This window comes from Primulina eburnea, chromosome 4 (assembly GCF_022965805.1).
Source record: "Primulina eburnea isolate SZY01 chromosome 4, ASM2296580v1, whole genome shotgun sequence".
NCBI classification, from domain to species: Eukaryota; Viridiplantae; Streptophyta; class Magnoliopsida; order Lamiales; family Gesneriaceae; genus Primulina; species Primulina eburnea.
In genome coordinates, this window is record NC_133104.1 from 6,834,239 (window position 1) to 6,852,283 (window position 18,045).

The 18,045-nt window shown below is 40.0% G+C and overlaps 1 long non-coding RNA gene across 1 annotated transcript; it reads left to right on the forward strand.

The window, feature by feature from the left end:
• The first annotated feature begins 620 nt into the window (after window positions 1-620).
• LOC140829747 (uncharacterized) lies at window positions 621-2,412 on the forward strand. Its single transcript, XR_012117514.1, has 2 exons — window positions 621-838; window positions 1,414-2,412. It is a non-coding gene; the product is annotated as an uncharacterized lncRNA (long non-coding RNA).
• The last annotated feature ends 15,633 nt before the right edge of the window (window positions 2,413-18,045 follow it).

Sequence of the window (18,045 nt, forward strand, 5' to 3'; positions counted from 1 at the left end):
AAAGGATGCTCAACAGCAACTCTTCAAGGAACAAGATTCAAAGTTGTGCAAGCAAAGAGAACATTTAATGCTTTGCTGAAGAATATTTAATGACGTTTCAACTGATAGTGACACATAATTCCAACGCTACATGTTTAAGTTATGTATCTTTTCCGACCGTTGGGATGATAACTTATAAAAGAAGAGCTGAAGAATGTAGATATTTAAGCTTTTCAACAACGCGATTGACACACTACTGAAGCTTGCATACTCAAAGATCTGACCACTCTTAAAGTTCATATGCTTCATCACACTCATCAGAAAGATATCTGATCTGTAAGGCCCTTAATTAATTATCCGGTAATTTTGGCATAATTAGAATAATTATTGAGTTGTAAATTAAAATAATTAATTATGCCAAATAAATTCAAAAAGTGTGTTAAAAATATATATTTTAGAATATCGGAGTTAAAACGATATAAAAATACATATAGAGTTTAAATAACATACGAGAGTAAAATAAATTCAGACCGGGATAAATGGGCTTGGGTTACTACTTTGGTGATCCATTATTATTATTAAATACATACAATACACACATATCTCATTCAAGAAGAGAAAAGAAACGAGAGAAGGAAGAAAGAAGGGAACCCAATTTTCGCAACTCTTGGAGCAGCCGCAGAAAAGTCGCGATATCTCCTCCGTCCGGCGTCCAAATCTCGATCGGTCTGAAGGGGTATCTTCCTAACATCCTATGCTTCGATTCAAGTCAGAAATTGCGAAGTTTGAGCAAGGATTCGGGTAGATCGAAGCTGCTGTTCCCGTGCCCTGTTTCTGCGCGAATTCCTTTGATTTTTGGGTGAGAGTTTTTGGGTTGCTGCGATTTTTGTAGATTGAATTTGTAGCAATGATCTAAATATCTTTGTAGGGATTTATGTTAGCTGTTCATAGCCACTGGAATCATCGAATTTGGATAAGAAACGGAATTGATATGATTTTTATACCAAAATGTGTCAAATGGAATTTTGTGTTGGTGCTGTGCAGAACACCTACTGTAATTCGGGTTTTTGGCATATAGGCGCTTGGATTCTGGACTTGGGATTCAAAAGAAAGTTGTAGAGCTATGTGTTATCTTTGTAATGATATAAAATTCGTTAAATTCCATTAAGAATTGAGCAAGTTATGCTCATTTTTCCGAAACTGCTCAGTACAAGATTATGTCCGAAAATATGTTGAGTGACAGTGTGTTCTTGACAATTCTGGGATTTATCTATTAGGATTCTGGAAATGGTTTCTTCTAGAAAAAGTTAGATAATCGAGTTATTTTCATTTCCAATTGGCGGATAGTGATTTGAGTTAATATTGAGCGAGATATGATCGGACATTGGTGTGGAAATGTAGTTTTCACGATCGGCTTATTGTGGTTTTGTTTAGGCCGAGAGTCTTGAAGTGAAGTGATATTGGATTGTCAAGTTGGTATAGGTATGTTACAGCTCGGTAACATACGACGGTAAAACATAAATTATGTTTAATTGTCATTCTGTGTTACATGGATCGTGTTTACGACTTGTTGACTGTTGAAAATTGTTAAATGCCTTCGTTGTGATATATGTTTATGTTTATGACATATTATTGGCATTTAGCATTGGGCATACAGCTATGACATTCATGTTGAGCCCTATCGTTCTTGTTAGCCCATTGTTGATATCCGTTGTTATCTGGCACTGTTGTTTATCTCGGGATCATTGTGTGGCTGATAGGCCTATACACATGATAATGTAGATGTGATCGAACAATTCCATGGTTAGTGCAGCCTTTTGAGGTGAGCGCTGGGATTGTGTCATCTAGTTCGTTCTGTTGTGCCATCCTGTTATAGCGTATCAGCTGTATGGAGGCCGAGTCAAGGGTCTTATTCAGCACAGCTTGGCATACCTCGCATACTTGGCAGGGCGGTTTAGCTGCATGACGATGTAGCTCCCCTGTGTTGTTGCTCGAGCATTATTCCAGTTGTTATCGTACCGTTTGTTGGCTCCTGTTATCCCGGTTATTCGTTGAGCCTTTCATGCATTTCATATCACATTTTATTATATGATTATGCATGATTTATGTTTATTGTTGTTATTGTTGAACTGTTTCATACCAGAATCCTAACCTCAGTTGTTTACTGGGGGGCTGCTGTGGTTGTTATTGGACACCATGGTAGATCTTCCGAGTCGTTTTGCAGCATCAGGCCGAGGTTCCGGCAGTGGAGCTCGGGATTGAGGTTGGATTGCTTGGTTCTGTTCAGTGGAGTCTCCCAGTTAGTTTATATGTATGTCTTGAGTTTGTTTCAGGCTTGTATTGTACGTTATTTGCCGGGGAGATGCCCCGTGTATCTGTATTGATATTTGGTTGTTCTGGTTATGTTCTGAGGCGACTCTGTGATATTCTTGATCTAGTGAGTATTTGGTAAGTTTTAAATTCTGTTTAGTCCTGGCCAGTGCGGCTATAGGTTGTTGACTTTGGTTGTTGTTTTAATGACTCTAGTTGGATTATATTTTGATATAAACTGTTGTTTGAGTTTTCGGGATGTCCTACTTACGGGGAGGTCATGCCGAAATTTTTCTAGGCCCTAAGGTCCGTTTTAAAGTATTTTAAACCTTTTTCCGCTGCAGTTTTAAGTCAAACCATTATTGTTTGATCATTAATTGTCGTTAGAGTAATATGGGCCTCACATGATCATTCAAGGATCAATTTCGTGCTACTCAAAACATACAGTGTTCTTTTATCAATATCATTTTTGTTATTTGATTGATTGTGTTATCTGGTGAATCGATAGTTCTAAAAATTCAGAAGTGTAAAGTTATCACTAAGAGTTTCAAAACAGGTAGTGTGATAAGTCCTGATTTGAGTGAGTTGTTGCAAAAAGTTTGTAAAGCCAAATTTTTAGAGGAATCCTTCCTAAAGAGGAAGAATGGGTGACATATGATTTTTTTTATCTCCGAACATCCATAAAAATCATGCGTCTTTACTTTTCACGTGCACTTACTTTCAAACAGTTTCTTGTTAACAAGCCACACAACCAGTTGAATCTATCATCAGAAATTGTGAACCGTTTTCCGCACTTCTCTAGTGGTTCATATTTCTAACCGTTCAAACTGTCTAAAAACGTTTGAAAGCAATTTTCAAAAAGCAAATACTTTTAAAGAGTTTATTCACCTCTCTAAACTTTTTCCCAATCCTAATAAATGGTATCAGAACAGGGTTTTCTTGAACATTGATATCTACAATCGATATGGCATCTTTTAACAAGATTCTTATGTATCTTAAAGAAGATTATGATGATTGGAAAAATACGTATGTGGCACATTTAGCAGCCCAGGATGTGAGATGTGGTATGTCATAACTGAAGGGCCTATGAAGATCTTAAAGTCAATCCAGTTGTGGCTATAACTGAAAGTGCTCCCCAAATGGTCAAAAAACATTGATCCGACAGGTGAGGATAAGAAGAAGACGAATCTTGACAAACATCGGCAAAGATATTCTTTATAAGACTCTGGATAATAATATATTTTCAAAGATTAAAACTTGCTCCACAACAAAGAAATATGGGAAAAACTCATAAAACTGTGTGAAGGAAACGACCAGACAAAAGAAAATAAGCTGACAGTTGCAATCCAGAATTTTGACAACAAAAAAATGAATCCAGGAGAAACTCTCTCCGAATTTGATGAACGGTTTAGTGGTATTATTATTGAACTTATTTCTCTAGGTCAAGAATACTATAACCGTGAAATCTCCTTGAAGGTAATGAGAGCTCTTCCCAGAGAATGAGACGTGAAGACAGTAGCGATGTCAGAATCAAAAGATCTGAACAAACTAGAGCTTCACGATCTCTTTGCCAATCTTAAAGCGTACTAGTTCGAGCTCGGAATTCGAACTGAAGAAGAACCATTCACTTCTCAACAAACCAAGGCCCTAACAGTTACCACAGTGACTCTTTCGGTCGAAGAGTTCACAAGTAGAAATCAGCTGAGCAATTGAGCAATGAAGTTATGACCCTATTTGTTGAGGATCGAAGTTGAGTTTAGAGGGGGGGGGGGGGGGGGGTGAATAAACTCTACTCGTTTTTCTTTCTCCTTCGATGAGGCACTAAAATCCTGTTAGAGATAGTAGTTTATCTTGTGCGTATACCTTCACCTAGATTACAATAATACGTGCGGAAACAATCTGATGAAGTAGTAGAAAAACAATAATAACAGTAGGCAGCTGTTGTTTATGGAAGTTTGAAGATGAAATCTTCTACGTCTCCCCTTCTTCTGTTTCCAGAAGGTATAACTAAAAGGCTTTGGATATTACAGTACAACTCTTGTACACACCCACTTCAGAAGGACTTACACCTCAGCCTACTGAAACTCTTAGTTACTCGACTCACAAATAATGTGATACACAAAGTGTGACACCTTGACCCGTTACAATTAAAATACAGCGGAATTTAAAATTTTTCAATTGAAAGATGGAAGGATTACAATTTCATAACATAAAATCATTTACAAAATATTTGCAACCAAAATAAATACATGATCATTCAAATGACATAACAAAAATACAAAATATCATTCCTATGATCATGTCCAAAATGCCATCCTTCCAACTTCGTATGCATATGACTTCGGGCCACAATCACTGTCCTGGTCCGTCACTCTTAGCTGCATCACACGAAATAACTGAAATGAGTATAAAACTCAGCAAGTGGAACTCTTACATAGCAATGAACATAGCATACTCTGTAAAACATGGCTTTAAAACATTGAATACCATCAATCTATGAGTCATAAATAACATAGCAATAACAATAACAATGAGATGGTATTTCTCTTTTCTCTGGTATGGATTGATATCAATAGTAACTCTGTCTGTGGTGCTCGTATCCCATCGATATAAATCGACAACTCTGAGGGATATAAGCCTATGATCGTTGATCAACTAATTGCATGCAATCTCTGACTATGTATCTATCAATCCATAAAACATTTGAATCACCTCTCTTTGACATTTATTAAACACATTGGAAACTATACTCTTTGTATTCCCTTTTTCAATACAATTGAGACATACAATGCCTCCAATAGATATACAAGTGAGTCAATACATATTTATGAAGCCAATGAAGGGAATAACACATTAAAACCTTTGAAATACAATACATATACATCATGTGAGCACAAGGGATGAAATTCCACTTACAAACCACAAGAACACCTCAATCTAAGCTCTTGATACACCACCTACAACAATAATCCATTAAAAACACCATCATCAACTCAATATCCAAGAACTCAAGTCAAATAACCCATAAAACCAACATAAACATCAAACCCAAATCATCTCTTCTCCAAAACCAAGAAATAACAACACCAAAAGCTTACCTTAGCTTCCTAGCACCAAGAAGAACTTCGATCTCAACTCGAAAATCCAACTAGAAGCTTGAATCGAAGATAGGAAGCAAAAGAAATGAGGGAAAACCCTTGTCTTCAAGAGAGAAATCGAGAATGGAGAGGAAAGAAAAGGGAAAAAGTGAAGTCAACTCATCCAAAAAGCACTTTAAATCTCGACCATACCTCTACTGTTCATCACCGCGGGTGCGCTACTCTTGTACCGCGGGTGCGGTAAGCTCACGGCACTCCACCAAAAATTCTGAAATCGATGACCGCGGGTGCGGTCCTGCAATTACCGCGGGTGCGGTCTACACCGCGGGTGCGGTACTAACATCACCGCGGGTGCGGTGAATCCACGGTAAAACCCACAAAATCCAACAATTACGACCGTGGGTGCGGTCCTTACACTGAGCGCGGGTGCGGTCTGGTCACGGCCAAGACAAAATCTAAGGCAACTAAAATCGAACCAAAACACTGAAACAACGCAACAACCAACAACTAACAATATCAACCACACCTCAAGACAAAATAACCAACAATACTATGGCCCATAATCACAACTCTTAACATCACAACTAAACTTAAACTTAATCAATAAATCTATAACATACGAAAACTTAAACCGTACTGTACACCGGGCTCGGCTATTACAATCTCCCTTCCTTAGAGGAATTTCTTCCTCGAAATTGACGTCACTGGACGAACAACTCAGGATACTTATCTCTCATCTCATCCTCCGGTTCCCACGTAGCCTCTTCGATCAAATGGTTCCTCCAAAGAACTTTGACGATGCCGATCTCTTTGCTCCTCAAAACTTTAACTTTGCGGTCCAGAATCTGAACCGGAATCTCTTGGTACGTCAAATTCGGCGTCAAGTCCAATGGCTCGTGGTGAAGAACATGGGAAGGATTCGCAATATACTTCCTGAGCATCAAAACGTGAAAAACATTGTGGACTCTGTCAAGATCCGGCGGTAGGGCTAACCTGTAGGCTCGATCACCAACTCTGTCCAATATCTCGAATGGACCAATAAACCTCGGACTCAACTTACCCTTCTTGCTAAATCGCATCACACCCTTGAGAGGTGCTATCTTCAGGAACACGTGATCGCCAACCTCAAACTGCAAAGGTCTACGACGGACATCTGCATAACTCTTCTGTCTCGACTGCGCAGTCTTCATCCTCTCTCGGATAACAGAAACAACATCGGCTGTCTGTTGGACCAACTCTGGACCCAACATCTTCCTCTCGCCAACCTCATCCCAATACAAGGGAGATCTACACTTCCTGCCATAAAGTGCCTCATACAGTGCCATCCCAATCGTCGCTTGGTAACTGTTATTGTACGTGAACTCAACAAGAGGAAATTTGGAATCCCAGCTACCAGGATAATCGATAGTACAAGCTCTGAGCATATCCTTAAGAATCTGAATAACTCTCTCTGATTGACCGTCGCTCTGAGGGTGATAAGCTGTACTGAACGCTAACCGTGAACCCATGGCTCTGTGCAAACTCTTCCAAAACCCTGAAGTAAATCTAGGGTCACGATCAGACACAATCGACACAGGGACACCGTGAAGTCTAACAATCTCTGCTATATAATCCTCGGCATACTAGTTCATGGAATACGTCGTCTTGACTGGAAGAAAGTGCGCTGACTTGGTCAATCGATCGACAATAACCCAAATGGAATTGAAACCCTTCTGCGTCTTGGGAAGACCAGTCACGAAGTCCATTGTAATATGCTCCCACTTCCACTGAAGAATCGGCAAAGATAGCAATATCCCAGCAGGTCTCTGGTGCTCAATCTTCACCTGCTGACAAGTTAGGCACTGAGAAATAAATACGGCAATGTCTTTCTTCATACCTGGCCACCAGTAGAGTCTACGAAGATCCTGATACATCTTAGTGCTACCTGGGTGTATCGAATATGGCGCGGTATGAGCCTCTGTCAAGACGTCTCGCCGAATATCATCACCAACGGGAACACAAATACGGCCTCTGAAAGTTACCAAACCATCACCATTCAACGCAAACTCTGAGTTACCTCTCTCCTCAGCTCTAGCTCTCAACTCTAACAACTGCAAATCAGTAGCTTGCTCTCTACGGATCCTGTCCGTCAATATAGCCCGAATGACCAACGCTGAAAGACAAGCAATGGTCCCCGGAACTACCAAATCAATCTCCTCTCTGTGCAAATCCATCAACAATGGTCTCTGAATCAAAGAACTCAAGGAAGAACTCGACTTACGGCTCAAAGCGTCTGCTGCAACATTCGCTTTCCCTGGGTGGTAACTGATAGTCACATCATAGTCTTTGACAAGCTCTAACCACCTCCTCTGCCGCATATTGAGCTCTTTCTGGGAAAACAGATACTTCAAACTCTTGTGGTCTGTGAAGATCTCACACTTTTTGCCATAAAAATAATGTCTCCAAATCTTCAAGGCGAAAACCACAGCTGCTAGCTCCAAATCGTGCGTCGGATAATTCTTCTCATAGTCTTTCAACTGGCGAGAAGCATAGGCTATAACCTTACCTTGCTGCATCAGCACTGCACCAAGGCCTTTCTTCGACGCATCAGTATAGACAACAAAATCCTCTGAACCACATGGCAATGAAAGAACAGGAGCTGTCGTCAACTTATCCTTCAACTCTTGGAATGAACTCTGGCAATCATTGGACCACTCGAACTTCACAGTCTTCCTCGTCAGATTGGTCAATGGCAAGGCAATCTTGGAGAAATCTGAAATGAAATGACGATAATAACCCGCCAAACCAAGGAAACTGCGTACCTCAGAAACAGTAGTAGGAATAGGCCACCTCTGAACTGCCTCAATCTTCATTGGATCAACAGCTATGCCATCCTTCGAAACAACATGGCCTAGAAAAGAAATCCGATCCAACCAAAATTCACACTTCTTCAACTTAGCAAACAACCTCTCTCTCTCAACAATCGAAGAACTACTCTGAGATGCTCTGCATGAAGCTCTCTGGTATTGGAATAGATCAAGATGTCATCGATGAAGACAATGACGAAACTATCCAAATACGGCTTGAACACACGGTTCATCAGGTCCATGAAAACTGAAGGGGCATTGGTCAGACCAAAAGACATCACAAGAAACTCATAATGACCATACCTGGTCCGGAACGCTGTCTTAGGGATATCAGACTCCCTAACCTTCAACTGATAGTAGCCGGACCGAAGATCAATCTTCGAAAATACAGTGGCACCCTGAAGTTGGTCAAACAAATCATCTATCCGTGGCAACGGATACTTATTCTTGATAGTCACTTTGTTGAGCTCCCTATAGTCGATACACAGTCGCAAAGACCCATCTTTCTTCTTACGAAAAGAACTGGAGCTCCCCAAGGCGAAGAACTCGGACGAATAAAACCCTTGTCCAAAAGATCCTGCAACCGTGTCTTCAACTCCTTCATCTCGGTAGGGGCCATTCGGTACGGAGCCTTAGAAATAGGAACCGTACCTGGAGCTAGATCAATAACAAACTCAACATCTCTGTCCGGCGGCAAACCCGGCACATCATCCTCAAACACATCAGCAAACTCCCTCACCACATCGATATCATCAATATTCAACTTAATCATTCTATCCACATCCACAATAGAAGCCAGAAATACATCACAACCTCTACACATCAACTTCTCAGCCTCAAGACAAGATATAAAAGGTAGGACCAGCGAAGTACCTGCACTGGCGAGAACTCCTCCCTTAATGCCATCATCTGCAAAGGTCACTGTCTTAGCAACGCAATCAATCACTGCACGATAAGTCGACATCCAATCCATGCGAAGAATAACATCGAATGCAACCATAGGGATAACAATCAAATCAGCAAAAACAACTCGCTCCTCAATACGAACAGGGCATGCAAAAACAATAGACGTCGGGCACAACACGTCCCCCGAAGGCAATAAAACATTCAACTGGAGGGGAAGAACAGAAGGAACTATACCCAACGATCTCAAAAACAATTCAGACATAAAAGAATGAGTAGCACCTGTATCAATCAAAGTCGTAGCTACCCTGCCTGAAATCAAAATAGTGCTAGAGATCACAGAAGAATCATGGTTTATACCTTCCTTGGTCATCGAAAAGATACGACCCTGCACTTTATCCTTGCTCGCTCTCCTTGGACAATCTTTAGCAATGTGGCCTGCAGTGCCACAACGATAACAAGAATGAGTGCCAAATCTGCACTCTCCTCTATGATGTCTGCTGCACTTAGGACACAGCGGCTTCTCGGGATCAACTGGAATTGACGGTGGTCTAGGACTCGATTCCACTTTGCCCTTCCCTTTGAAACGGTCTTTGCCTCTCTGATTCGAGCCCTGGCCTCTTTGAACAACAGCTTGATGCCTCTCCTGCCTCTCTCTGGCGATATCTTTCTCGTCCTGCTCGGCCAACAACGCCTTCGACACGATTTCTTTGAAAGTCACGGCCTTGGACATGTTAATATCCCTCCTGATCTCTGCACGAAGGCCTCGAATGAAGTGAGCGCCTTTGTCCTTGTCGTTTGAAGCAATATACGGAGCAAAAAGACAACCCTCCTCGAACTTGAGAATATACTCATCAACATTCATGCCTCCCTGACGAAGCTCCAGAAACTCTGTCACCTTCCTAGCTCGAAGGGCATCTGGGAAGTACTTGTCATAGAACAAATCAGTGAACTCTGACCACTTCAGTGTGGAAACATTCACACCAACCTTAGTGGCATTCCACCAGATACGTGCAGCCTTTACCAACATGAATACTGCACAGCTGATCCTGTCTTTATCTTCATACTGGAGATGGTCGAAGATTGCTTCAAGCGCTTTGACCCACTCGACAGCCACTAACGGATCAGTGCTACCTGCGAATTCCGGTGGATCCATTCTCTTAAAAGCAGAAAAGACGGCATCAGTGCCAACTGCCTGAACTACTTGGCCTCTCACTTGGCCTCTACCCTGTCCTGTTCCTTGCAATCAAAGCAGCTGCCGAATCTGCTTGCTATGGACTTTGGCCTGCTCTTTAAGCAACTTGCCGAACTCGTCGACAACTCTCGAGGAAGAACTATCCTCACCCTCTACATCTTTCCTCTTAGGAGGCATACTCTACAATGTGCTCACAAAAGTAAAATCAATAGATAACAATGGATAGATGCAAAGAAAACATACCCGGACAGTTGAAAGTAGACGAAGTCATATGCATTGGTCCGAAGAACGGTGCTCTGATACCACTAAATGTGACACCTTGACCCATTACAATTAAAATATAGCGGAATTTAAAATTTTTCAATGGAAAGATGGAATGATTACAATTTCATAATATAAAATCATTTACAAAATATTTGCAACCAAAATAAATACACGATCATTCAAATGACATAACAAAAATACAAAATATCATTCCTATGATCATGTCCAAAATGCCATCCTTCCAACTTCGTATGCATATGACTTCGGGCCACAATCACTGTCCTGGTCCGTCACTCTTAGCTGCATCACACGAAATAACTGAAATGAGTATAAAACTCAGCAAGTGGAACTCTTACATAGCAATGAACATAGCATACTCTGTAAAACATGGCTTTAAAACATTGAATACCATCAATCTATGAGTCATAAATAACATAGCAATAACAATAACAATGAGATGATATTTCTCTTTTCTCTGGTATGGATTGATATCAATAGTAACTCTGTCTGTGGTGCTCGTATCCCATCGATATAAATCGACAACTCTGAGGGATATAAGCCTATGGTCGTTGATCAACTAATTGCATGCAATCTCTGACTATGTATCTATCAATCCATAAAACATTTGAATCACCTCTCTTTGACATTTATTAAACACTTTGGAAACTATACTCTTTGTATTCCCTTTTTCAATACAATTGAGACATACAATGCCTCCAATAGATATACAAGTGAGTCAATACATATTTATGAAGCCAATGAAGGGAATAACACATTAAAACCTTTGAAATACAATACATATACATCATGTGATCACAAGGGATGAAATTCCACTTACAAACCACAAGAACACCTCAATCTAAGCTCTTGATACACCACCTACAACAATAATCCATTAAAAACACCATCATCAACTCAATATCCAAGAACTCAAGTCAAATAACCCATAAAACCAACATAAACATCAAACCCAAATCATCTCTTCTCCAAAACCAAGAAATAACAACACCAAAAGCTTACCTTAGCTTCCTAGCACCAAGAAGAACTTCGATCTCAACTCGAAAATCCAACTAGAAGCTTGAATCGAAGATAGGAAGCAAAAGAAATGAGGGAAAACTCTTGTCTTCAAGAGAGAAATCGAGAATGGAGAGGAAAGAAAAGGGAAAAAGTGAAGTCAACTCATCCAAAAAGCACTTTAAATCTCGACCATACCTCTACTGTTCATCACCACGGGTGCGCTACTCTTGTACCGCGGGTTCGGAAAGCTCACGGCACTCCACCAAAAATTCTGAAATCGATGACCGCGGGTGCGGTCCTGCAATTACCGCGGGTGCGGTCTACACCGCGGGTGCGGTACTAACATCACCGCGGGTGCGGTGAATCCACGGTAAAACCCACAAAATCCAACAATTACGACCGCGGGTGCGGTCCTTACACTGAGCGCTTCCATGAATATATAAGCGACTGAGTTCAACGTTCATAATCAGAAGATGTTTTCAGATCACTGATAGAATCAGCTTTATTACCAAAAATGGTTCCTGCAGAAAAGCTATAACACAATCAGTTCTGTTTTATACTAAACTTGATAAAGTGCATTAAATGACTTCGTATAGTATTTAATGCTGTAATTAATACTAGTACTTGGAGCTTTAACGGTAACATTTAAAGTAGTCACGTTAGGCAACATATTCTACTGGTTCTGTTTTTCTATCATTTCTACTGCTTTGGTTTTGCAAGACCAGTAGCATCTGATCTTTAGTTAGTCTACTGTTTTCTTAAAGAGTGCTATTGGTCTGCTGGTTTTTATTTACATCGCCACAATTCATGTCTATCAATTTCCCCCTTTGTGGTGATGCCAAAACCTAAACATTAGGAAAGCGTTGAATAACAGATAATCATGTGGCAAAAGGATAAAGTCAATAAAGTAACAAAGTAAATTATCAATCAGTTCCAATGTCCCTGTAAATGATTTCTTCATCTTGAGGATCCTGAAATCTTCTATCTGAAGGTTCAGCATCTGATTGCCTTAGAGCTTCTGAGGGATCTCTTCTTTCTTCCCCCTTTTTGGCATCAGCGGCAACCACATGGGCCAAGAGGTCATCCATTCTTCCAGACAGATTCTGAATGCCATTGGTTAGCATCTCCAGATATGGAGCTTGAGTAGAGATGCGATCATTCAGAGTAGTGAGAGATTGATTTTGAGAATCAATCTTGGCATCCATAACTTCCATGGAGGTGGAAAATGATCGAATGAGATTATCATGCTTGTTGAAGCGATTGAGTATATCATCTTGAACAAGCACGTTGTGACTGTTATTTCTCATTATGGCTTGTCTGAAAACAACGGTTTCAGCATACATCTTGTCCATGGTTTCCGCCGTGTTATATATGTATTTGCTCATCCGATATCTGAAGGATTGAGCACCAGTAAATTCTGATAAGTTCTCACATGACATCCGCTTGACTAAATCAGACAGGTTATGGAGCTCCCTTTGCAGGACGTCAATCTGGAACTCCAAGTTGAATGAATCTGATTCAGGTGAGGGGTCCGTGCAAGCATGCGTTGCCTCATTTCAGCAGTGCGAGTGTTGGTGAGAGTTTGAACATGATTAGTGACAATCAGTGCAGTAGAGACTGGATTGGTGTCTATCACAGCAGTGGAAGGACCAGGATCAGCAGAGCTTTCTTCTGGAATAGCAGAGACAGTTGGTTCAGCAGCAGCTACGGCAGGAACGATCTCTTCATCAGGAGCAACCATGGTGGAGACCAAGTTCTCTTCTTGTGGTACAATGGCAGCAGGTGAATCTGATGGTTCTGCAGTTATGGATTCAGATGGTTGATCCAAAAGAGCTTTCATTTCTGCTTGATGATCAGCAGAAAATATCTCTAGATTTGGTAAAAGAGATATAGCATCTGATTTTTCTATATGTTGTTCTGCGGTTGGAGAGGGTGATGGTGGCAATGAAGTAGCTGGTACTGCGGCCTGAGTAGTAGGGGACGTGAGAACAATCGACTCAATGACTTCTTCAACTGAAGCCAGTTCATGCACAGACAAAAGAGATGAAGACGGAATAGGCCTTGTTGGAGAAGCAGGAATACTGAGAGCAGAAGCCTTTGGTGAGGCTGTAGTCCATTCCTCAACTGTCCGAATCTGGTGAAAGTCTGGAACAAGGCCGACTAGATTCAATTGGCTTGCCAAAGCCCTTTTCTTGAGCAAGAAGTTGCTCACTCATCTGTTTCAATATGTCAGTGAGAATCAAAATGACGTTTTGATCCTGGACGGCAGTAGGAAAAGCAGGATCAAAATTTGATTCAAGAACTTTCATAACCGATTCCAGCTTCTGACATTTCAGCTGATCGAGGATGTAACTTCTTCTGCGCAAGGCCTCGATTACATTTTCCGTTTTGGCAAGCTGAAATACCCTCTTCTCAGTGTTCATTATTTTCCCGTAGGCTCCTTTTGTCTTGAAGTAAGCAAAAGAATGAAAAATTCGGACCTTGTGCCACTCGTCAAAGAAATTCATGTCATCATTTGCAGAGCTTTCAATCTCTGCCAAATGAAGATCAACACCTGTGGTCACAGTTGTTTTGAGTCCAAAAACTTGTGGTTCTTCAATCATTTTTCCTTTGCCTTTGTCGGTTGATGAGATAGGAAAAATGGGTCGAAATGCAGAAGACCCGCTTGTTGATTCTCGAATCACTATTCCAGACGTTGGTCTGAAAGTAGAAGCAGTAGATGGTGCTGGAACAGATGTAGCAGCTTGCACTGAAGTAGGAGCAGTGGATCGTGCAGATGGAACCACTTCTGGAAACACTTGTCGGATTGGCACTTTCTCAATCTCAGAGACTGCTGCTGTCTTCTTGAGTTTGATAATAGTCCGTGCTTTCGTTTTTATTGGAGTTGGTAGAGATGGTTGAACATCAGCAGCAGACTCTTCTGATACTGTTTTATCAGAGTCAGTATTGATGATCACTCTTTTCCTCTTAATTTTTCGTTGAGGTTTCTGAGCCTCATAAATAGTTTCTCCAATCTCCTTTTTCAAGGCAACAAATTCAGCCACGGTTGGCTTGGGCCTTAAAGCGAGTACATTCTCAGCATCAATCATTGTTACTGAAACAACATCTTGTTCACTTGTAGAAGCGAAACCAGCATCCTTGAGCATTGTGCTGATTTGAACAGCGAATCCAGAACTTTTCTTGGTGACCATGTCTTTCATGATTCTGAATATGAAATGACTCCAATCCACTTTAGTTCCCTTAGTGATGGCAGCCATCACTTGAACTTTCTCCTTTGTTAACTTGTCGAACGTGCCAGCTTTGACTAATATAGCTTTTGCCACAATATCAGCCAGAATTTGATATTCCATTTTGAGTAACTTTTTGTTGCAAGAAGGAGACAATTCTTCTCCAGTGGCTGAGAAGGTGCTGAGAGCAATAGACATTTCAAGCTTGGAAATATCAGATAGTTCCGAAATACCTGAAAGTGGAAGGAGGAAAGTTGCTCCTAATAGTGCGGCATCAATGGATATGGATGCATCTCCTTGAGAGTGAACGATATTTCCTTCATGCACAGTTGCCTTAGCGTAGAAATCCAGAAGAGTATTTTTGTATATCACAGCTGGTGCTTCCAAGAATTTTCGAAGTCCTGATTTCTCAAGGGCTTGGAATATTTTAACAAGGTTCTCATCTTTGAAATTGAGAACTGAAGCAAAGTTGACTTGATATGCATTAAGAGTGTAAGCTCCGGCCATTTCTGTACGAGGAAATGGTCAGATAAAATTTGCAGTAGATGGAGATGATGAAGAGAAAGCAGTAGCTGAATAACAACAGTTATGAAACAGTAAAGATGAAAAGGTTATATTTAAAATAAATATACAGCCGTCAAGTAAACATAAAGACACGTGTCAGTATGTTTATGGTTGAGCGTTTGAAAAGACTTGCAGAAATTGTCAGAGACGCGAATGATTTTAAAATTTTGAAATAGGCGGGCTATCCAGACGGTTACTAAGAATAATCAGAAGAGGATTTGTCGTTTTATGATAACGTCTGCTGGAAGTTTCAGGGTGCTGAAATATTTGAGTACTTTGACAAAACCAGCAGACTCGTTGTTTTATCGAAAAGACAAATATTCTATCTGTTTTTTCTGGAAAAAAGGTGTAAAAATCTTAGTCTGACTAAGATACTGTTCCCCCTCGATAAATGCAACTATGGTCATTAAAGCGACAAGTGACTCTTGACAATCTCTCAATCTGAACCGTCGAAAATGAACAGTCGCAAGAGTCTTTGTTTCTTCTATAAATGCTTGCACAACTTGAACGAAGTTAAACATACATAATCTAAAATGAAAGCTCAAGTTAAAAAGGAGTTAGAGTCTGATCCAGGAGCCGAAGAAATGTTCAGAAAGAAGTTTGGGGATATCATTCTTTACGTAATGATCCTTGAAACAAACTCCTGGAGTTGTAATATCAACAATCAAAAAGATTTGTTGCTTCCATTGATATTGATATGTAGCATCGATCCCTTCCAGAAGCATGCTAATGCAATAAGAGAGTGCTGGTTGATCGATAAAACTGATATCATCTATGATGCCCTGTAAGGCATCTAATAATACATTAGTGCTAACAAGACCAAAGCTTGCTAGATTCTTTCTAGACTCAAGCTTGCTGGAATCTTTATTTCTGCTGAAGTACTTTGCAAACAAACTGCAGGTGCTCATATTACTGAAGACAAAAGCTTAATGTAACGCTTCTGGTTAAAGAGAATTTGTAAATATACTGTTTTTACTTCTGCATCGTTTAATGTACTGGAATGGTTTCTAATAAAGTTTCCGTTTACGTACTTGACTTTCCCTTCTGCGTTTCTGCAAATAACTTACTGTTAGTTAAATACGATAAATAACTAAATAACCACAGAGGAAAAACTAAGCCAAGATAACAGATGATGATAAATAATCAAGTTAAATCTATCAAACCAAGTGAGTTTCGAAAATAAGAAAACTTATTTTCTGGCAAAGGTTTTGTGAAGATATCTGCTGTTTGTTGATCAGTAGAAACATATTCCAGACGAATGTTCTTTTTCTGCACATGATCTCTGATGAAATGATGTCTGATGTCTATGTGCTTTGTTCTGGAATGAAGTACTGGATTTTGTGTGATTGCAATGGCATTGGTATTGTCACAGAAAATAGGTGATTCGGAGGCTTGAATCCCATAGTCTTTTAATTGTTGTTGAATCCATAATATCTGAGAGCAGCAGCTTCCAGCAGCAAGATATTCTGCTTCTGCAGTAGATGTGGCTATAGAAGTCTGCTTCTTGCTAAACCAAGATATCAGCCTATCACCAAGAAATTGACAAAAACCACTTGTGCTTTTTCTGTCTAGTTTGCAACCTGTGTAATCAGCATCTGAATATCCAATAAGATTTAACGATGAATCATTGGGATACCATAAGCCGACATTTTGAGTTCCTTTTAAGTACTTCAAAATACATTTAGCAGCAATATAATGAGATTGTTTGGGGTTAGATTGAAATCTAGCACAAATACAAACAGCAAACATGATATCTGGTCTACTGGCAGTCAGATATAATAATGAACCAATAAGACCGCGATATTGGGTTACATCTACTGGAATTCCACTTTCATCTTTATCAAGTTTTGTTGCACGTTTTCCTACCGCAAGTGTACGGTGTCAAGTTTTAGTACTGGTTAGAGTACAGATATCGATCCCACGAGGAGTGTGTGTAAAATTGTATATCAATTCTTGTAATTAAAATAGTCTCAACTTTAGTTAGAGAAATTGAATAAACGGTTGGTTTGGTTGAATGAATTAACTGAAAACAATGAAGTAATTAAGTCACCGAATCGAGAGATAATAATGAGAGAAAGTATCTAGAGAAATGATTTCACAAAGTTTCCACGATAACTATTCACAGTTTAATTTATATTCCTGAATTCCAATCAATTAATGGCCAAGAACACTTAGATTGTTTTATTCCCCCTTTCCCAAGTGACGAATAAAGTGTATCTATCAACTTCGATTCAATTATTCCTAATTCGAATCTACGTTTCATAGATAAATGCAAACAATGTTCTTACTAAGCCTCGCTAAAGTTATACGCCTTCCGAACGCTATAAACATTTAACGATGTGTCTCTAATGATCTATAATCCTAGTCCTTCTCCCGAGTTATAAGATTAATCAAACAACAAACAATTTATGGCCAGTAAATTGCAGTGCAGTAAACGCAGAGAACACAATTAAACGAAAGCGGAATTCAATCACATAAACAACGGTGTCAAATCATTGTATCAACAGAGTTACGTCATTCTCTAGAATGGGAATTTAGTTCATCACGAAATCCAAGAGAAAACAAGACATATTTGTAATTCTAGGCATCGATACACAGTAGAATAAAGAAACAAAGGAAAAGATAACAAATCCGAAGTGTCG